The sequence below is a fragment of the Bactrocera dorsalis genome, chromosome 3 (assembly GCF_023373825.1).
Source record: "Bactrocera dorsalis isolate Fly_Bdor chromosome 3, ASM2337382v1, whole genome shotgun sequence".
Taxonomy (NCBI): domain Eukaryota; kingdom Metazoa; phylum Arthropoda; class Insecta; order Diptera; family Tephritidae; genus Bactrocera; species Bactrocera dorsalis.
Window position 1 is genome coordinate 62,398,895 of NC_064305.1, and position 14,865 is coordinate 62,413,759.

The 14,865-nt window shown below is 37.2% G+C and overlaps 1 protein-coding gene and 1 long non-coding RNA gene across 5 annotated transcripts in view; one reads left to right on the forward strand and one right to left on the reverse strand.

The window, feature by feature from the left end:
* LOC125777884 (uncharacterized) overlaps positions 1–14,470 on the forward strand; it is an 86,892-nt gene extending 72,422 nt beyond the window's left edge. Inside the window, exon 2 of the long non-coding RNA XR_007422443.1 lies at positions 14,099–14,470. This is a non-coding gene — a long non-coding RNA (uncharacterized LOC125777884). The remainder of the gene's footprint in view (positions 1–14,098) is intronic.
* The window catches only part of LOC105224624 (F-box/LRR-repeat protein 20), a 126,978-nt gene that overhangs the window by 92,521 nt on the left and 19,592 nt on the right, over positions 1–14,865 (reverse strand). The gene's annotated exons all lie outside the window — the stretch shown is intronic.

Sequence of the window (14,865 nt, forward strand, 5' to 3'; positions counted from 1 at the left end):
ACCAATTTTTTCAATTAAATTTAGAATTTATATTACACCGCTTAATCCATACACATTGCTTATGTTTATTTTCAATGGATTGTTTTAATTTTTTTTGGAACATGTGTATTATTTGTTATAATAAACAAACAGAAATTTATAAATATTTTTTCTTAATACATAGTTCTGATACTTATGTCTTTGGTAATCCGGATTCCCTTATATTCCGGATAGGGGTCGGTTTTAATTGATCCGGATTAGCGGGCCTCTACTGTACTAATAATTACAATTGAACTTACGGCATCGCCCAAAAAAAAAGTTTGCACATATATAAATGGATCGCCTGTTTTCTAGTATCCTTGCATAAAATCTTCATTGCTCTTCTTCGAATATGAATAATAATATGAATAAGTAATAAGCACGAAACTGCAGAATATGAAGACAGAGCTGTTGACTAACACTGGGGTGCCTTGTGATGGCCTAACGATTATGCGTAACGTTCGTTTAAAGTAACTTAAGAAGAATTATCAACCCAATAAGGACCATGAGAACAAATTAAGAGCTCGGCTTTCAAAATGTTTAATTTAAGTTTCACAAGTTCAAGGTTAAGTCATAACCATCTGATGATGTGGAATACAACTAAAATGAAACTGCCTTCAGAGTTCCAACGTTTTTTCGCTTCCAGGAACTATAGGTTTTGATGAAATAGATTTCCTACAAATTTGCAAAAACCTTTCAAACCCTACTGAGTCAATACCCTTTGATATCAATCCAAAAATTAGGACTGCTCCACAAATGGTACTAGGATTAACATTGACTTCGACTCCAAAACAGTCGAATCTTTGTAATCCAATCAATGGTCAACATCAAAAATATTTGGAGAATAATTTTCATTACAAGTACAACAACACTATGACCAATAATCCCGTAAACTAGTATAATCCAAATCATTTTCGCAAAATCCTACGCTTTGTGGTCGGTCACTGATTGGATGTGTGTAATTTACACTTGTGGACAATAAGTTAAAGGTCAAGTTTGCCAAACTGCGAGCAATTTGGTGTCAACAAAACCGAATTCGCCGAAATGACACTTGATATGCACCGCACAACACGTGTCACAAGAACTTTTGCGAACAATTTGACCAACCACACAATTGTTGTGACCATCAATCAAGCGTGTGGGAGGCAACTAATTAAAGTTAATAATAAGGCGGCGCAGCCGCAATACAGCACAAAAGACCCCAAACCCCAGAAAAAAAGGCGAAAAAGACAGACAAAAATAATTACAATAATCGCTTGACAAATTTAAATGTCCAGTCATACGAGTCGGCACTCAAGTGACGTACGAACGTACATACGTACAACGGTATAGTCAACCAAGCATCCAACGGCCATCCATCAGCTGGCGACCACAATGTCACAGCGGTCAGTGGACTCTAATGCAGTGCAATCTTTTAGGCATGACACACACACACACACATATGTATATATACATAAGTATATAGCTAATGCAATAATTTCCAATACCGTAAGTTTGAAGGGCCAGTGTCTATAATATATAGTATGTCTAGATAAGTATGCATGTACAAAAGGAAAATGCTTTTACTGCCAGATAAGCAACCACATATGAATGCTACATGTTTATTTATATCTCTATATATAACATAAGTATAGTGTATGTAAGTGTAGCAACTATAGCAGTACTTAAATGAATAAGTGGCAAATCGCAGCGCCACAAAGTGTTATTACCCTCAATTGCGGGAGATTGAACTTGAAAGTGGATACGAGCGCAGACGATGTACATAAAAGTGAAGAATAATATGGTTGAACGGTACAGCGCAAAAACCTAGCACAGCTACACAAGCGGATTTTGAGGTTATGAGGGAGACAACTAAGTGGAAAATTGACAAGCATAAATGACAAGTAGAGAGCAAAGAAAACATTGTTGTTGCGATTGCGAAAAATTATAGCATACACCTGTTAGTATCTCAAATTTTGTAAATATATGAAATTACGAGAGAGAGAGAGAGAGAGAGAGGTCACTAGAGCAATATTTAAAGTGTGGGGTCTCTACTATTTCGGGTCTCTCACCGAAAAGTGTCCTTTGGCTTTACGACATCATAGTCAAGACCATTATGTTCTAAGAAGTCTTTATATGGTGGATGACTCTAGAAAATACCACACTTGCAAAGAGACTCAAGAGCGTTCAACGGGCGGTTCCAACCATGGCACTTAACGCCGTTTTGCACACATCGTCTTGTAGACATCGTCGGAAGTTGTACGGCTGCGAAAGTGGCTATCAGACTCAGAGAATCTGGGTTCTTAAACGAAAAAGTATGTGAACACTCGGATATCCTTACATACTTTGACTTATTACCGGATTACTTAGATCATGGAGTCGCCTAAGCGAACTCTGGCCGCTCCTTCTCTGCACATTACCGACGAGGGAGTTGTTGGTGGGAAGAAGCCGTTGAAGGAGAGGGGCAGTGAACTTCTTTACGGAGCGGAAGGTTGGTGGGGGGTTTACTGTCAAGAGCTCTCTATCAACTCCAGCTTCAGACTTCCTGACTATTGCAGTATCTTCAAAGCCAAAGTTGCAGCCATTAAGGTAACAGTAGATCTGCTGCTCTGGAGTAAAGCCTCCTTCAGAGAAGTGACCATTCACTCAGGTAGCAGAGCGGCGATACTCGCCTTGAACTCATTCAGGGTTGGTCGAGGTCCTCATTATTTGTAGCAACGAGTGTGAGTTATGATAAGACTGCTATGGATGACGGGCCACAGCGGAAACACAGGTAAATGCAAATCTGATGAGCTAGCAAGGAAAGGCACCCTAGAACCGCTATCGATAGAATGGGAGCTCCCGTATCCACTTGTGTTCTACTACTAGATAGATGAGCAGACGCTTGTCCAGCGCAGGGTCGCCATCGGTACATGCGCCGTCGCAAAAGTATTTTGACCCAAGATCAATCGCAGGAGATCTAGTGATCTCTTTTCCTTCAGTAAGCCTCTCCCTAGTTGTAGGGCTTTTAATAGGCCATTGCCCTCCGTGCTGTAGGTTGGGAATCTTACCAGACGCCATTTACAGAAGCTGTTTGAAGATGATGTGGTAACAACTCAACACTTCCTTCTTGACTGCCCCACGTTCAGGTCAAGACTTAAACACTTGGGAGCGCCTTCCTTCAGACATAATTTATAAGTTCGAACACAGTCCACGTACGATCTCCGATCAGCCATCTAACCTAACCTAACTATTGAATGAGTTTTTAAAGGCATACGAAATTTTTATGTGAATTAAGCAAATTTTTCAAAAACTTAGCGAATCAAACAGCTGAATGAAATGAAAGAGTATACATAGATAAATATTTGGCGGAATTATTTTCACCAAAAAAAATTTTTAGGTGCTTTCTAAAAATGTAATTTCCCCAGCCAATTTATGAACACGTCAAAAATCAAATTTGGGAGATCAGGTTTTAAGAGTTATTAAAAATAAATCTTCAGGAAATTCTTGTACATATTTTCTTAGGCAAAAAATATAAATTTACGAAACGGATTCGGAATTTTTGAAAGCTATAATAGCCAAATCTAGGAAGGCTAGCTTTAAAAAACAAAAAATCCTGAAGAGATTCAGGTCAACCAGTTAGCGATACAAACGTTAATTGAGTTAGAATGATGAGGTTACGGACATCATTCAAACGCAACCTGAACACAGAAACAAAATCTTCAAAAAACAACTAATAGTAAGCCAAACTGGACTCTGCTTTATAAATTCAACTTTTTTACACAGGAACATTTCAGTGTTAGTGGTAAGAAACAAATCAATAGGTTTGCGGTTCTAATCTTGTTGAAGCTGTCAACGGAATTTATGGATAGCACCACAAAAGCACCCTTACATCTCACATATTTGTCGAACAGTCAAATACTTACTGAAAATATGCCCCGTGTTTCAAGAGCTCAGATGTTCTTCTAATAAAAATAGTTTTTATAGGTTTCTGAAAGATCTTATTGAGAATTTTTGGTATGATGTGTCCACAATACAAAACTGCCAAAGTCGCTTTAACAGCTTCAGAACACAACCGACAACTGGCTATATCTAGATGAAACGGAGTTGAAGTACAGTTCACTTGAGCATTCACTTGGCGGTGAGTTTTCAATGGATCTAAATTGCAGCGGATTGAGAACTAGGATAAAAATTTAACACACTTGAGTCGTATTAATAGTACGAGGTATGAAAATAGGAACTCTTGCCATTATATGAGTTGACTATTTCCATCTTATACGGCATGTGAAGCGCTCGAAAGGCTTAGGTTGACTGTAAACGGCGAATAAATTTTATAAAAATATATTTATAGAAGAGAAATAAAAAAATATCGCCAAGTAATATCGTCGTTTCGAAGTTACCACTCTCTCACACTGGCTCTCTTTTAATTTAGGGTATCATAATAATATGTAAGTACTTAAAAAAAGTACTGCCACCTAACCTAACCAAGAATCATACTTTATTTTATATAAAGGGTGATTTTTTAAGAGCTTGATAACTTTTTTTTTAAAAAAAACGCATAAAATTTGCAAAATCTCATCGGTTCTTTATTTGAAACGTTAGATTGGTTCATGACATTTACTTTTTGAAGATAATTTCATTTAAATGTTGACCGCGGCTGCGTCTTAGGTGGTCCATTCGGAAAGTCCAATTTTGGGCAACTTTTTCGAGCATTTCGGCCGGAATAGCCCGAATTTCTTCGGAAATGTTGTCTTCCAAAGCTGGAATAGTTGCTGGCTTATTTCTGTAGACTTTAGACTTGACGTAGCCCCACAAAAAATAGTCTAAAGGCGTTAAATCGCATGATCTTGGTGGCCAACTTACGGGTCCATTTCTTGAGATGAATTGTTGTCCGAAGTTTTCCCTCAAAATGGCCATAGAATCGCGAGCTGTGTGGCATGTAGCGCCATCTTGTTGAAACCACATGTCAACCAAGTTCAGTTCTTCCATTTTTGGCAACAAAAAGTTTGTTAGCATCGAACGATAGCGATCGCCATTCACCGTAACGTTGCGTCCAACAGCATCTTTGAAAAAATACGGTCCAATGATTCCACCAGCGTACAAACCACACCAAACAGTGCATTTTTCGGGATGCATGGGCAGTTCTTGAACGGCTTCTGGTTGCTCTTCACCCCAAATGCGGCAATTTTGCTTATTTACGTAGCCATTCAACCAGAAATGAGCCTCATCGCTGAACAAAATTTGTCGATAAAAAATTTTCGAACCGAACACTGATTTTGGTAATAAAATTCAATGATTTGCAAGCGTTGCTCGTTAGTAAGTCTATTCATGATGAAATGTCAAAGCATACTGAGCATCTTTCTCTTTGACACCATGTCTGAAATCCCACGTGATCTGTCAAATACTAATGCAAGAAAATCCTAACCTCAAAAAAATCACCCGTTATAACCGTCAAACATTTTATCAGCAATCTCACTCAACAACGCTGCGTTGAGTGTCTCTCCGACCGTAGAGTGAAGCACAACTAATTGCCATCTCAAGAGCAAAGCAAATTTTATCAAACACCGCGCAAACAATTAAATGTGCGACCACAAACACTCCTTGTGCTGATTCTTCCATTTGTATGAAGGTCAAAAAACGGCCTGGCACAATTAACGACTGTCAGTGGCCTGCATAAATCAATAAAATCGGCAATTGCCAAAGGCATTGCAAAGATATTTATGTGTACCAAGAAGCTACGAATTTATTTTTGTTAACGAATTAAGTGTTGTTAAATGGAGATGGAATTGTTAAAAACGCATAAAATATTTTTTATGAACTCTTGCTTGGGAATAGTTTAATTAAAATTTTGTGATAAAAACAAATTTACACAAATTATTATCAATTTATTATTTTCTCACTAGTTGCACACAATTCCGCTTTAATTGTTTGCAAATTATGAACATTTTTTTATTTAATTCATACACACATGCATATACACGTATGTATGTGGTAAATGAAATTGAGAAAAAAATATGGAAATTTAAAGTTTCTTATTGTTTTTGTAAATAAAACGGTTAAACAATGCAGTCGTAAATAAATTTAATAATAAGCAAAATTGAAAATGAATAGAGCGAATCAGCGTTCATAAACCGTGATTCACGAAAATAGTAAAAAAGTATTGAAAATTAATTAGCTCTGCATATATAAAATTATCGATGAAAGTTTAACAACAGCATAAAAATATATATAAGTAAGGAGAATATTATACAAGGTCTGTCGCAAAAGAAACAGGACTGTTAAAAAAACAACAAAAAATTAATATTTTTCAAAAGTAATATTTTTTTTTATTCAAAGTAGTTTCCTTGTGCTTCGATACAGCGTTTAGCCCGGTCAATTAGCATTTCAAATGAGTGTTTAAGGTCATTTTTCGGAACGCTCTTGAGAATATCGGTCGTCGCCTTTTGGATAGCTGAAATGTCCTGAAACAGTGTCCTTTCATGGGCAAGTGAAGTTTTCCAAGTAGGTAAAAATCACAGGGTGCCAGATCAGGTGAGTAGGGTGAGTGATTAATGGTTAATCTGGAGTTTTTTGTCAAAAAAAATCAGTGACAAGCGTCGAGCGATCACTCGGCGCATTATCGTGCAACAGGCGCCAGGACCCTGTTTATTTGACTTCTGAAGACGCCTCGGTGATGGCTCTCGTCCTCGTGACCTTCTTGGAATCGCTTAAATCACTCGTGCGCATTACTACGGGATAGACACTGATCATCATAAACTTTTTTCATCATTTGAAATGTTTCAGTAAACGTTTTCCCAGGTTTAAAACAAAATTTAATATTTGCTCTTTGTTCAAAATGCATTTTACGACCGATGACCAAAAGCTGCTGTCACTTTTTGATCGATAACATCGATTGTAGTTATCCAATTGTCTTAAAATTTTTACGAAATGTCAACAAGAGATCAAACTTTTTATTTCATAGACCCACCAATAGGTGGCGCCACCAGAAACAGTTATACTTAAAAAGTTCTGTTTCTTTTGCGACAGACCTTGTAAGTTAACTGCCAGATGATCGAAGCACACTTGCATTTGCATAAAGAAAAGCAAATAGTGGGATCAATCTCACCTGTGTACTATGGTACGCATAACCGGAACGGTTTCGAATGTTTATCCGATCAAGGGCAGTGAGGCCGCAGAGTCTGCTAAAATTGGCGTGAAGCGCAGGCGTCCTAAACGGTGACTATTCCTATTAGATTTAGCAAGTGAACTCCATCTGATATTGCAAAGAACTAAACTGGTCTAAGCCTGGCTTATTAGCCTACCAGATTAACCCGCATAAGGGTTATCTACACAATTCTTCAAAACTATATCTAGCCAGAAATCTGTTTGTCATGCTACTAAATTTAGACAGAAACATATAAGGAAAGTTTGGGTGTAACCGAAAATACTCTCGGAACTTGCAAAGATTAAGGGGGAAATACCTTCAGGTGTTTCCAAATTTTTATATTAAGAACTGTTGCGAAACTGTTAGTATATGGTAGCAGGGGAAATTCGTAGATGGCACATTTTTGGCATTCAACTATATCCAATATTTTTAATTTTGCTAAGATATCTTACATATTGACCGAAATGCACGGTATAAATTCAACCAGAAGTTTGAAATACGTATATCGTACATATAATTCTAATTAATTTTCTTATATAAGGTATATAGACCATATTTTTATCCCATTTCATCCAGTTTTGGCATTACGGCATATCATTATCAGAAATAGAGGCTCCGTAAATTTAATGAAAAAACATAAAGTTTGGCCATATGTAGGGTTTAAGGGATCGTTTAAGAGTAAACATTTTCGAATAATCGTTTTTTTGGTGCACTATCGGATAGTATACACTGTAATAAACATTTTCTCAAATTTTGAAATCGAAATTCAAATATTACGTTCGAGTTTTTTTCAGAATAGTGTTTTTTAAAGCGGTTTCTACTCTCAAATGGAGAGTTTTGAAGAAATCTAATTCCAATTTGGAGATAATATTTTTAACGTCATTCTCTATCGCGCTGTAGAAGCTGTTCTTTGAAAGCTTCCTTTTTTCCCCTCCGAAAAACTGTCGAAAAAAGGGCCACATTCAAAACATATGCACTGAGGTTCTCTTTTTGTCTGAATCCTTGAAAAGTTATACCCCGATTTCGATTTTTGGGCGCAAGGTAAATTTTGATGGTACTATTTTTGCAAAGTTTTATTTTGACTTCATTGCTAATTAATTCGTATACTGTAAAGTGAAAGAATCAAATAGATTTTAAAAGTTTATTATATGGGAAGTAGGCACGGTTGTCATCCGATTTGCCCATTTTCAAAGTGTATAGAAATCTTTGGGGAACCCCACACATTTAATTAGGTTGAAATTGATTAAGTAGTTTTTGTGATATATGAACTGATTTCAACTAATCTCGCCAGCCTGATCATTTATATACTATATACAAGTATAAAATTGTTCTCACTGAAGTACTGAACCCATTGGACCATCGTAAACGTCGTGAATTTACTGTTTTTGCCTTACAACAACTTAAATACGATAACGACTTTTTTAAGTAAAATCTTCTTCTACGATGATGCTCACTTTCATCTAAGTAGTGCGGTAAATAAACAAAACTGTCGATTCTGGTGCGAACAAAATCGACAAATCATTCATTAACAACCATTATGTTCACCTAAAATGACAGTTTAGTGTGATTTTTGATCGAGTGGAATCATCGGGCCGTTCTTCTTTCGAAATGAAGATGGTGTCACCATTACGGTCATTAGAGAGCGGTATAGATTGATCGATGACAACCAACTTTTGCAATTGAAAGAAATTGATCTCGACAACATCCGTCAACAGACGGATTTAAGTGCCAAACAGCGCGTGCAACAACCGAATTATTGTGAGAAAAGTTTCGAGATTCGATGGTTACCAGAAATTTTGACATTGTAGGGCCTCAAGAACTTGTGATTTAACACCATTCGACTACTTGTTGTGGAGTTATTTGAAGTCATTGGTCTTTAGCAATAAACTAGACCCTTCAAGCTTTAGAAATCAATATTGGACGGACTATTGATGACATACAACTTGATTGAGTGAAAAGAGTACTCGAAAATTTGGTTCATCGAATTCGTTGCTGCAAAAGAAGACGTGGAGGCCATTTGAATGATGTTATAATCAGAACTTAATTATATAGATTGTAATTCACATTTGAGTTTCCTTAAAAATTTGTGTGTTTTTTTTTTTGTTTTTGTAAGAAATCATGTCACTCTTTTTGGAAAATCCTGTAAATTTGTTTTCCCTATTTCCTCGCCTTTTATCTATGAAGAACTAGTATGAGACTAGTATCTTTCTGTCCACAAATCACCAATGGTGTCGATGAATAAGACTGCAATATGTGTACGTATGTATAATATACTATATATTTATATACATATGTGTTCGAGTATGTGCTTGCTGTGGAAAATTCGCACATGATGACCAGACATTAGCCACCAGACAGTTGTTGGATGGATTTACGAGTATTCGTATTGAGTTCAATGCCATGCTTAACCGTTTTTTGTTTTCACCAAAGCATCACATTACTTTATTTTATTACAACATTATATGTATATAACACGTATATATTTTAACAACAGCTTCTTACTGTGTTTCTCATTTCATTTGCCATACTTTTATGCACACACCCAAGCACATACATACATACCAACATTTGTGTGTGTGTTCTTTGGCTTTTGCCGGCATTTGTGCTACAGGTTCTTTGTTAGCGTTCGCAATGTTTTCTTAACTTTAACGCCTTGGCAATTCCACTCACATATTTGTAGACAATTCAACACTCGACTCTTTGCCATGCGGTGGCGACGACGACGATGACGAAGAAGCTCACCGTTTGTGTTTGTCTTGCGTTTTTATTGCTATATTCTTGTTGTTGTTGTTTGTCGCTCATATATGGATTCTTGGTTATTAACATGAAATTATGGACTTGACATGTTTCATTCCATATTGAATGAGTGACAGAGTGAGTGAGTGACGTTCGGTTGATGGAAGGTGGTGCTGCCAGCCAAGCTAAAGGTGGCCGGCCACCAGAGCCGGTGCCAACGGTGACAATCAGCTTTTGTTGTAGACACCGAGAGAGTTACATGCACTTGTAAGTGTATATGTATGTATATACTATGTATAACTGCGTATGTGGACCGTGTAGGGAGGCTAGAAGAATGTCAAGTATGAGAAATCTAATATCTTAAAGTGGTGTTAAAGCTATGCTGTGACTGGTACGGCTACAAGTTGTTCTATGGGAGATAAAGTATACGGAAGTAAAAATCTTCACTAGTTTTATTAAGAAAAAGGCGAGTAATTCGCAAAATTGAACCTTCGTCTTCGGAATGAACGGATTGCAACTACGGTCCACTATTTCCAGAACGGCGCTCTCCCACAGGCGTTGAAGCTTCATAACCACTTTCTGTATAGCAGTGAGTGGTCGTTGTCAAATTTTGGGGTTTTGACCCAATTAAGCCAGCCTGCACCATTAAAAGTTGGCCGGATCTACATACATCTGATCTTGTGAAGAGTGCATACCGCTTTCCGTCTATGTGGACGTTGACGGTTTTCCCCCATTAAGCCTGACGTTTGACTTTACAGCGTCATCCTTTTTTCCGTTGTTTGGGCGGCCCCTCTGTTTCGTTTCTAGTGGACCGCTGCTTTTTTGACTGCAATTCTATTCTCGAACTGGGTTGAGAATCTCGAATCCGTGGATGTGAATAGCCCAAGCCAGCGTCGTTTTTTTTCCTCCGTCGATTAGGCAGTCTTTCTGTTTCGCTACCTTTTGACTGCAATTCTATCCTCGAACCGTGTAGCGAATCTCGGATCCGTGAATGTGAATAGCCCAAGACAATATTTCGTCTTCTTCCTTCCTCCGGTGGGACTTGCAGCTAAGTCTTTCGTGGACTTTCACCGCCGCTTTATAAATCTCTTCGCTTTATAACCCTCCTTACTGAATTTTGCCCTCGGTCTAATTTTTATCGTCGACATAACACCATTGGCATGAAAACTTTAGTCCGTTGCTGTGTTCCAATCCAAGATAGCAACTTTTCTTGTTTACTTTTGTTAAAGACATAAATATCTATTACAACAGCCAAGCGAAAGTTGGAATATTTTCTATTAAACTGATATGGATAAAGATGAAGATGACTACTGTGAACGTAGGGCTCATCAGCTTCGAAGAAGCAGGTGACCCTTAGGTTAGATGGCTGATTTAGAGAGATGTCACCTGCAACAGCGTCAAACCTGCAATTGTTGGACTAACTTGAGTTCGAATGATAAATGTGGCAAACCATCTGCTTTTGGAATTTTCAACTCTAGCTGATAAAGAGTGAGTTTCAGTGGGACGACGTATTTAAGAGTACAACAATTATTCACAAAAATAGCCTCCGTTTTGGATGGTTTATCAATATTAAATAGTCCTTCTAGGACCTTTCTTATTAAGTTCTCCCGTAAATCTCAGGAGGTCTGTCGAGGAAATTTAACCGCGAAACTGATTTAATTATGGTTATTATGGTTCAGCTTAATTTACTTAAACATTTCATTTTCAAAAAAGGAATTTCAAATGCACTTAATATGTACAAAAACAAAAATTCACTCCAATTGAAAAATCTCGCACACCACTCAAATAATTTTGCATATCATATCATATCATATATGAAATTTATTGAAAGCTCATGTGTTAATAGCAGCTGCACTTTGCACATCATAAAATGTAACTGATAATAGTCTTCAAATGATATGGTCATGAACCGAAGAGACGAACCGCAAAAACACAAAGACAAAATAAAAAAATATAAGTGAAAACAAAACCATAGACAACCGAGAGAAAAGCTGTCATATTAGACATGCTGGTGTCTAATATAAACAACAATGTATACCGGTATGTGTGTATGTATGTAAAGTAAAAATATACGATTGAACCCATTTCCGAACCGCACACCGCAACATAATTTAGATAAATGACAATTCAATGCACTTGTCAATGCAAATAACGGAAAAAAGAAAAGAATAGAAAAAAGAAAAAGAAAAAAACAATAAATTGCCGTGGAACAGACAGTCAGATATAAATTCAATACTGAGCAATTGAGAGGTACGAAATCAACAAAAAAATAGTATAAGAGAAAAAAATAAATTCACATGCTCGTATATTATCTGTCATAACATGCATGTGACGAAAAATAAAAAGAATGTAGAATTCTAACTGAGAGCTTTACGGTAATATCGCACTGATACTCAATGTCATTCGGCGCCGTTCACAGCAACTAGGATTGATTTGAAATTTTCAAGAATCCTGGAATTCTTGTTTCAGAATAACTCAACTAAGAAATATATACATATATCATTAAAGAACTCCACTAGGACTTCTAATATGTGAATAAACATTTAGATATTGACTATCATATCTTTCCAGCAAATAAAAGAATTATCTACAGAAGTACATAAGAAGAGAAAAAACCTCTTCAAAACATTTATTGCTTTTATTCCCCACTCACTGCCACACCCTCCACTTATCAGTCAAACAACATAAATGAGTCTAGTCGATTTGTCACCACTGTCTGGAACGGCTCGATTGACTTTCGCTCATTTCCCTCATTGACTGGGCGACTCAGGAAATCGAGTATAGAAAGCAACTAAGCTAAAGTCATGTGGTCTACAAATTGCATTCGACAAAAGTAAGTAGTAAACACTTGCAGTTGCGTGAATCAGTGCCGTTGACTGCGAATACCGATCATAAACAAAAATGCGGTTTGTGTGGAAATTAACAAATGCATGTTATGTAAAGCCAATCAAATACACACACACACACCCATACATAGATACTGGTATATATTATGCAATGTGAGTCAAAAGCCGGCGCGACGCTCGAATATCAAAGCAAAGTCTGGTCGCCGCGTGTTCTGGCTATCCCAAACGGCGAAGACGCGAACGCGAAGAAAGAGAAGCATGCGAAAGTCGCTAAGCGCAGAGACGTCCAGAAAGGTAAATGAACTTTAGCTGAAATCTTGCAAAACTACTAACTTACACAGCTGTATGTATGTATGTATTTATATGGGCTTTGAAAGGTGAACGCGCACACACACCGACGCTCATGCCATAGGTATGTATATGTATAGTATGTATGTGTGTAAGCTCTTTTTTTCATATGACTAATAAATACAAAGTAAAAGCGTTAATCAGCAAGCGATCTTCGGCAGCCCTCGGAGATAAACTTTTATACATGGGAGTAATGACACGCTAAATGTAGCAATGGTTAGCTTTAAATTTCCCTCAATTCATGCAATTAGTCTTTTATTAACGGCGGCATTCACAAACTTGGGCCACTTACAAGCCTTCAGTAAACGAGTCTAACTTTTACACAGCTGTTTATTCTTTGTATGGGATGCTACTATTACTGTGTTGGAGATACTTCACTTCACTTAACAACACATTTCGTCTGAGTCGATGTGATCCCATGTCAATATTTCAAGTTTTACTTTTCAAATTAGCTAGCCTATGATAATAAAATATAGCTGCTTTAAAATATGCACCATATATGCATGTTTCTCCTTTAGAACCCGCAGTCGTTGCTCACTTTGATTACATCTCGAAGCAAATTCATATACTCTAAGCTAGAAACAGAGATTACGATACTATCGTCTCCTTAATATATTCAGTATAATTTTCTTTCGAATGACAATAAAGTTGAAGTTTCTGTGGTTTTTCTTTAAAAAAGTTGGGAATCTGGTAATGAATCATCCATACAACTATTAACTCATATTAGGTGCTATTAAAATATATTAATAATTCAAAATGAGAATACACACTGAGTTTCAAACTCCTTAAGAAATCACTGAAATACTAGATTTTGCCTTGAATTATGTGTGCATTGAAATGAGAAACTGACTATTTTGATATAATCTTTCGGACTATGAGTCAATAGAACCCTTTGAATTTATAATGAATGTGAGGAATCGAATTTGAGTAGCTTTTAACGATAATCAATGCAATGAGATACCCTGAATAAACCATTTTTTCAGTATTTATCTATAGTACGTAGGCTGCTATATATATTTCTGAACTAGGCAACACTAAGTGTTGCCAGGTGCAATCTGACATTTCCATTGGAAAGTTTGACATTTTTTAGCATAACATCACTCAGAACGTTTTGTCATTTAATCGTGAATTGTTTTATTTACAGGGAATTAAAAAATTCATCTCGTGAACATTTTCGTGCGATCATTTTTCACAACTTTCGACGTGGATTATCACGACAAGAGTGCATCGATGAACTAAAATCTTTGTATGGCTATGAAGCACCATCCTATAGCACTGTGAAAAACTGGTACAACGAATTCAATCGTGGCCGACGCTCGCTCAAAGACGAATTCCGTGAAGGTCGTCCAAAAACAGCCGTTGTGCCAGAAAGCATCGATGCCGTACGTGAACTGATAATGCAAGACCGTCATGTAACATATGTACCTTCAGATAGAGGTATGCCTATGCATTTCACCCACCAGCATACATTCGATATTGCATGAACACCTGGCCGTAAAAAAGGTGTGTTCTCGTTGGATACCGCACAATTTGACAATCGCTCAAAAAAAGGCTCGTGTGGATTGGTGTAAAGAAATGCTGAAAAAATACGATCGCGGTGCTTCAAAAGACGTTTATAAGATCGTCACAGGTGACGAATCATGGATCTATGCGTATGAGCCCGAAACAAAACAGCAATCGACCGTGTTGGTCTTCCAAGACGAGCCAAATCCAACGAAAGTTGTTCGTAGAAGAAGCACTTCGAAGCAAATGGTCGCCTGTTTTTTCGGCAAAACTGGTCATGTGGCGATTGTTCCGCTTGAGCAACGTAGGACG